General features: G+C 42.6%; 1 long non-coding RNA gene across 1 annotated transcript; it reads right to left on the bottom strand.

The window, feature by feature from the left end:
* Positions 1–272: 272 nt before the first annotated feature.
* Positions 273–8129, bottom strand: LOC131882607 (uncharacterized). Its single transcript, XR_009373508.1, has 3 exons — positions 7867–8129; positions 939–1115; positions 273–878 (listed from the first exon to the last, which is right to left on the bottom strand). It is a non-coding gene; the product is annotated as an uncharacterized LOC131882607 (long non-coding RNA).
* Positions 8130–8283: the final 154 nt, after the last annotated feature.

Below are 8283 nucleotides of genomic sequence, written 5' to 3'. Positions count from 1 at the left end.
TTCAATTATTGTAGTACTCTACATATTCTTAAGAAATAATTCAGTTTCAGTCTTTCAAAGTTTCAAGAATGCAGGTGAATGCAAAAAGTGCAGAAATTAATAATTGGGTCTAAATAGAAGCATTCTAATTTTGCGATTTATTTCTCCTTGAACTAAGATGGGCTTTCGTAAAGTGTCCAAATCAGGAAACATTTTCCTCGCGTGAATTTGTCCTAAGTCATTTTATTTAGCATGTACTTTAATTTTGCTTTTACAAACTAATGTTCAAGATTTCACCAACAAAAAATAGAAGCCATCAATTTTGAGAGGGATACCTTGAAACTTTTCAGCATTTTTAACTTCCACAACTTGTCAAATTGAATTCAGGCGCTAAACGTTCTTTACGTTTCAATATAAAAAAATATATATATATAGTACGTCTTTCGTCCTTTAAGGCCTCAATCTGAGCTCTAATTCCAAAATGTAGGCGAGTCGAACTTGGGTCTGTTGATTTCACGGAAATGCATTTCAACCATCGTGAGGAGCAAGCATTAGGTATTGCCCACCCAAATGCCACAGAAAATGAACGGAGTGGGATTATACCAAAGTGACCAAGGACGTAGATAAGAGATACTTAGACAACCATGTGGTCTCTAAACCAAATGCAGCAAATACTTGATCTTGGTTTGATGCAGAAAATGAGATAATAGGATAATATTGCGAATGTCTGGCAGAAATGTCGTCTTGATTTTATTCGTCTCCACAACAGCATAGGAATGCCAAATCCACGATAATTCCCCAACATCCACATGCAATATCTATTGGACCATCTATCTCCTCTGATAAACTCCATCTGACGGGAATGGCAACAATTTCATCAAGGAAAAGACAAACACGTCCTAGAAATCGGGCCAAAAAGGCAGATTTACAAGTTTTCCGTTTACAGTAACAATACTTACTCAAACTCGATGCACATTCTTTGCCACACTTCTTGCCACACTGAACACAGCATGGTATGTCAAAGCAACTCATGACGAGATTTGCTATTATGCTAAGAGCTATAGCAGTCCAAGCCACAGCCTCTTGTGGTTCACCGTTAGCGATGATGAGTGAGCCTCCAACAATTTTCAAGATGCCTGCAATGATACTAACAATGGATATACCAATAAGGATTTCTCTCTCCATTTTGTACGGCTTGTTCAGTCGTCGGTCTTTTAACAACTGATCGTTTGAAGAGTAAAGTCAGACGGAATTATTTTAGTGTTTGCAAAGTAAATGAAAAATATTGAAATAAACCAAATAATTAGATTCCTTTGATTTGACAATTTAATTTTTGAAACCAAATGATTGTGTTTTGTAAATTTCAGGGATAAAAAACCTAGCACATCCGTTAAAGGCAAATCAGATTTCGTTCAAAATGCTGTAGATACAATCTTTTGCTGCAACATGACACAATCATCCAAGTTTAGCTATTGCAAAAATGTTGAAACATAATATTCTTTTACCACTTGACATGGGAATCCTTAGCTGGCACACCAACAATGAAAAGCAAAATATCAATATCCAAAGAAGCCGCTAATTACATTCCTTGCATAAGTATACAAGATCGTTGTCAACTGTGTGTTTTTGGCTTGGGACTTCATAACTTACACTTTGGTCTAAACTTTATGACCAAAGGAATGCAAAATAAACAAACCAATTCCAGATTCCACCACCTTAACCTCAAAGGAACCACACAGATCGGTTGGCAGACCAAATTATAATAAATCTTTATTGCAACTATAATAAGTTTAATTAACCCAAGGATTGCGTAATTGTCACAACCTGGCATTTTTTTTCGCCACGTTATAAACACCTAACCTTATCAAAAGCGCCATTTTTGATCGTGCACTCGAGCTTTCTCGACCCTTTTCCCACTCAAGTGAAATGAACAATATCCCCATTTGAACGAAATCAATCATAACCTTAAATTTTACGCAGATTCAAAATTCGAAAACAATTCACGAAGAAGTATTGAATCTGTTAAGTTAGAGAACTTGATCAGTCGTATAAATGAGAGGGGCTTAGTGGCTTTTTGTCTTTAACCACGTAAAATACTCCACATGTTTGGCTTTTTTTGGGTCATTTGGAGTTTTTTTTTAGTTGTTTGGCTCTCGGACAAGCAAATATTCCGAAAACTCTAGTGTTTTATCTAGTATGTAAGCCTTGTTAATACAAAGAATTAAGGAGTTGTTAATCCATCCTATATTTCAAGAATGGGTGGACTTTGCTCTTAACATATGACCATCTAATCCCATTACAATTCAGCTAGTCGAAGAGTAATAAAAGCATATGTATTGTTATTGGTTTTTATTCAATAAGTACTGTGTAGTTTTTATGCTCCACAAATGGATCTGTTTGGGTATCTTACGAGAATATTGTTCATTTCAGATCTAAATTGACTTATTTTCGGTAGGGATCTTTGTAAACTATTGAGATCGTTATACAATACAGCGGCATGAAAATAGAAACCCCGGTTACGATCAGGGATCCTTAAATCTTGTCTCGTAACATTTCGGGTGGTGTCGGCATAAGTTGGTTGTTTTTCTACACCGGTGGACAGACTATTCAATATTTTCCAATTTTCAATAAGTGTAGTCTTGATTGCTAATCTGTTGAGTGCGAGAAATCCGTTTTCATTGTAGAGAGTTTCGAGACGGATCTGATCTCTCCTATTTTTGTTCAAAATGAAACGTTAAACATCCTTCAGGGCAATTTGCAGCTTTTGTTGGGGGCCATAAGTACTGTCAGAATGGATTTTCAATCCATTAATCACCCGGAAAAAACCGATGGCAATTATGTGTGTAACCCAAGAAGGAGGCGTCTTATAGTAAACAATTTCCAATCCAGTTCGATGCGATAGAGCACGCATCTGTTTCAGACTCTATTTGTAGCCATTTTTGTTTCACTGGAGATGTGCACCTGTTTGTTGGGGTAGTCAAGGACGGCTCTACTTGGACACATGTCACCCGAAAAAATCAGCAGCTGCGAGATATTGAAAGGTCTAAATTTGAAGAGACCGTGCTCTGACCCTACGAAATCTGCAGTGAAATCTGCTTACAAATCATTGTGTGTGACTACTGCTCAACGACCCGCCCTTGGGTTAGTGTGTTATGGACAGAGCTCGGTTTATACTGACTATATTCTCAGAGAAAGCGGGCGTGCATGAGCGCAGATCATAACATATCGCATCAAGAGCAAGCGCGCATGAAGGTGACACAATATCCCTGGGGGGGGGGGGGGGGGGGGGGGGGGGTACCGAAGGAGTCTGGGGAAGACGCAAATCATGGACCACCTGAGGCTGTAAGAGCTTGATGGTAGACACAGAACTGTTCGAATCATGAGAGAGTTCACTCAGCGAAATAGTTGGGAGATAAAAAGTGGAGCATGGTCTCATGCATCATTACATGTTCGCCGTTGAAAATTTCGAGATAGTGATTTTTCCCAGTGCACTGAGGCTGAATGTCAACGATTTTCAACCCCTTGAAACTCAGGGAGTCGAATTCTTCATTTTCACAGACAATTTTGAAGGGGAGTAACTCAGGATGAAAAACAGCAAAAGACGTGGAGGAGACGCGCCAAGATTGAGGAATTGAACTGCTGCGGGTGATGGCACATGTCTGGAGTACCCAACCTCGTCTCTCAGAGAAGAGAGCCCACAAACATGAAGGATGATGCGGTGTCCTTGTGGTGGGGAGATCTTGGCAGAGCAGATACTGGCCATTGTTGGAGCAGGAAGAAATTTGGGTAGAAGAGATGATGGTATGGAGTGATCGGTCTTGGTTGATAAGCAGCAAATCGTCAGTACTGCCGATCTGATGCCAAGAACCATTAATGAGGAGAGGAAAGTCCAGAAGGCGGACAAGTGGTGCTGAATGCGAGAAGCAGGTAGATGTAGCACAATTCGGAGGAGGAGGTCGCGGGAGACAGCGAAGCTGGCGGGTGATTTGAAGACGTCCAGCTCGCTGGGCACAGCAAGCATGAGATTTTTCTTGTGTGCCTGCGCAGCAAGCTGATTTAACTTGCTGGATACAACATTCTCTTTGACCAAAGAGGGGGAAAGACGGTTCTCCACAAGAAGAGTTTCCAGGCCATTAAAGAGTGTGGAAAGCTGCCTGGCCTGGAGAGTGAAGGCTGAAGAAACGTTGTAGGCGACATGTTCCGCGTGGTAGGCCTTTACACGAGCAGACGACTTTTGTTGAAGACCACAAGCCACGTTTTTGATGTCGCGGTAATTGAGGCTAAAACGGTGCTCATGTTCACGAACTACTCACAGCAGATATTTCTGATTTGCCAGCAGTTCGGCGTCGGTTTGGGACGAATGGTATTGATCTCCAAAAACGAACCCAGCCACTCCAGTAGCAAGGGAAGCTAGGAGGGCACAGACGAAGCGCCTATGGTGATGCTCGCTATGAAGAAAATCGATGAAGGACTGCCAAGATGACCGGTCAGAAGTACAGAGAGACTGGAGAAGTTGATGTGGCTTGACCTTGTTTGATGTTGAGGTCATCTGTGAAGCAGTGGCGAGTTGGCATGTAAGATCAACATGCTCGGAGATCAAGGTTAGATTGACCTCGAAAAACAGATCAGCCCGGAATGTGACCAGACCGCAGTGTTGGTTTTGATGAACTGGGTGAGGCCGCTTGGATCCGAAAAGGAAGCAGACATCCCCCCCCCAGGGGAAGAAAAGAGATGACGAAGAATGGAAGAAGCATCATTTCGGTTTAGAGCGAGGTTTGCGGTCAAGAGGAATGTTGGGCAGGGGTTGATCTGAGACCGGACCTCTTGAACGGGTAGCGGGTCGAAGGAGACGATCCAAGAGACTGACTCTTTTGGATGGAGAACTCTCCTTATTTAAATTGGCAAGAGGGGTAGAGGCAAAATCAGGAACACCTAAATATGACATAAAAGGCAGGTCCGGGTCCTGTGCGGGTTGACGCTCGGAAAGAGTTAAATTACGCAGAGAACGCCTTGTGGCTAGGCATGCGTCATCGGGCAAATCTTCGGGGGGAATTTGATTCCAAGTACCGGTATATTTGGGCTTTTCAGGAGAGACAAAGGAATCAGAGCCCGAGTGATCGGACAGACAGGCTGGTGCCGATTCTCGATAAAGAGAGAGCTCTTTAGGCCTTGCATCAAGCTCACGAGAGGGGGAGGGTGTGCGAAGCACTTTGGGAGGCTCACAAACGTCCCGAGTGCTCTTGTAAGTGAGTGAACCTTCTGGATTGGAAGGTTCACGATCGGAAGGCTCACGATTGATAGCCGGAGAGAGAGAAGAATCATTAGCTGACAGAGCAAAGTCATCAACGTCAACGTGAACTAAAACCGGAGAAGCTGGACAGCAATGAGGTGATTTTGGCGAGGGAGCTAAACTCGTCAGATCGGGTTTAACATGAGCAAGTTTGGCTCTGTTGAAGTGGATTGTCCCCTTCTTTTTGCCAAAATCAATGACGAGATTAGGCGCCTTCACTTGAACAACAAGGAAAGGGCCGACGAACGAGGGTTGCAATTTAGCATTTTTATTTTTTTGATTCGGGACTTGATCGACAAAGACATAGTCACCGACCTGAAATGGGAGATCTTTTGTCTTATTCTTCAGGTCGTATAGATTTTTATACATCGACTGATATTCAAGATTCACCTCGGCAGCCTTCTGACGGGCATTACTGAGTGACTTTAAAGCATCTCCATACTTTTCATTGTAATTAATTGATGGGGGCATATCAAAGAATGGCATATGAGGTGCCATGCCAAAAATGAGAGAAAAAGGTGATGCATGCGTAGCTTTTGACACAGAGGTATTATAACTAATTCGCAACGCTGGGAGATATTGTTCCCATTCGAGATATGGGGGTTGAATAACGGCACATAAATAGGCCTTCATTGTCTTATTGAAAATTTCAGCACGTGAATTACATTGGGGATGATAAGGTGAAGTAGTTTTATGAAAGAATCCTAGTCTCTTCGACAGATCTTTCATCAGGGAGTTACAAAACTCACGACCCTGATCCGAAATAATTTCTTTCGGTGTCGAATATCTGGTGATCCATCAATCCATAATGGCTTTTGCTACGACTCCGGCATCCTTAGAAGGAATAGCTGTTAGTTCAGCATATTTGCTAAAGGCATCGGTTATTACAAGAACAAACTTTTTGCCGGAGGACGTAGAAACAAAAGGACCGAATAGATCAATATGGACCCGATGATTCGGACATGGAGCTGGCTGTATCGGCCGAAGAGAAGCCGTAATTCGACGCGACGGTTTACTGACTTGGCAGGGAACACAGTGTTTGATATGTTCCTCGACATCACGACGAAGTGATGGCCAATAAAAATCAGAAAGGATTCGCTCAGCAGTTTTGAAGATTCCCATGTGCCTCCCAACTGAGAATTATGCGCTGATTGGAGGATTTGCGATTGCAAACTAACTGGCGCAAAAATTCGAGATCGATTTTTGTCGTCAACGTGGCATAAAATGCCGTCCTGAATGCGGAGAGAAGGTTTTAAACGAAGGAAAGAAGGAGTCCGGCTGTCCTTTGCAAAGTCAGTAAACAGTTTTTGACAAAGGGGGTCATCTTTCTGTAAGTCAATTATCGACGTTTGAGTCATCGAAATCGAGCAGATCGGATTCCTAGATAAAAAGTCCGGGCCAGATTTTCTTTGCCGGGGCGATAAACGATAGTAGAGTCATATTCCAACATGATTTGTTGTAAACGTTTGAGGGTCCGTTTATGAACTTGAGATAACTTTTCAAGAGGACGATGATCAGTATGAAGGGTAAATTTTCGGCCTTTCAAGTAAACGCCAAAATGTTCCACCCATAAACTGCTGCCTGCAATTCCAGTAAAAAGGCAGTATAATTTTTCTCATGTGTGTAAAGTCCTCTTGAGGCATAGCCAACAGGACGGGGAATACATCAAGAAATGGAATTAAGCAGGCCCCTAAACCACCTGGTATTTCATCACTACCAACTGAAGCATCGACCATTAAATTGATATTCGAGCTCAGGATTTGGGTATGCCAGGACATCTGGGGAAATGAGGGCGGACTGAAGAGCCAAAATGCTTTCATTGGCATCCGGGGGAGCTCATCAGAGCTATAGGAAGAAGTTTTTCTGAGTAACCCATTAAGGGGAGCAGAAAAGACTGGAAAATTTCGGAATGGACTGCCGAAAGTAATTAACAAAGGCCGACGAACTCACGAACTTGTCGTATGGAAGTAGAGGTTCAAACTCACGAATAGCTTTAGATTTATCTATACAGGCAAAATGCCATCAGGGGTAAGAAGATAACCTAGAATAATTAACATGCGTTTGTCCAAAAGAGCACTTTTTTGATTCAATTTCAAGCCATGGCCACGTAGACGATCGAAAACGCGTTGTAGCTCAATGAGTTGAGTGTCATGATTTTTGTATGGACCAAAACATCATCTTGATAAGTGATGCGCTAAGAAAGCGCATGACAAAGTTCATCATTCTGCCGAAAGAGGCAGGTGACCCTAAAAGACCCATGGGGGTGCAATTCCATTGATATGATCCAAGGCCAGGAATAGTGAAGAAAGTAAAGTCTCGAGAAGACTTGTCAAGGGCAGCTGCCAAAACCCAGCCGTTAAATCGAGAGAACTGAAGCTTTAGACTGCGCACGTCCAATTTCATCAATACAGTCCTGAATTTCACGCTGTGAGTATTTGTCAATATAGGATTTCGAGTCAATTGCACGCAAATCAAGGACAGGTCGAAGGGAACCATCCTTTTTCGGTACGCAAAAGATCGGAGAATTATAACGAGATTTAGAAGGAGAGACTACCCCAAGTTTCAGCCAATTGTTTAAATGCTCAACTAGGACTGACCTGTGACTTTCTGGGATGCGGAACTGTTTGACATAAATGGGCTCAGTGTAGACAGTTGCACTGAATGTTCCATAACTGAGGTGCGACCCAAGTCAAATTTGTCCTTAGAAATACGTCGTGGTTCTTCATGATGAGATTCACATAACGGTTGCAAAGATCCGATGAGAGATGTTGAAGTTGAATAAAAGCCGTTGAACGGAGATGCTCGGCTTTGGCCGAATCACAATGGGTTGAGGTGGGAGGTGACGACAATGGGGCGTCATCGAGATTGATTGAACCTCGCCAACCTCAGCCTCCTTGAAAGCTTGAGATGACCGATGTATTGACCACGGGAAATATCAAGATCGACATCTAGTGGGTTATCCACAATGGTATGGGGACATTTAGGCAAGCTCTGGCAGGTTCGTTTGTTTGCTG

The sequence above is a fragment of the Tigriopus californicus genome, chromosome 6 (assembly GCF_007210705.1).
Source record: "Tigriopus californicus strain San Diego chromosome 6, Tcal_SD_v2.1, whole genome shotgun sequence".
Taxonomy (NCBI): domain Eukaryota; kingdom Metazoa; phylum Arthropoda; class Copepoda; order Harpacticoida; family Harpacticidae; genus Tigriopus; species Tigriopus californicus.
This window is presented reverse-complemented; position numbering and strand designations above follow the sequence as displayed.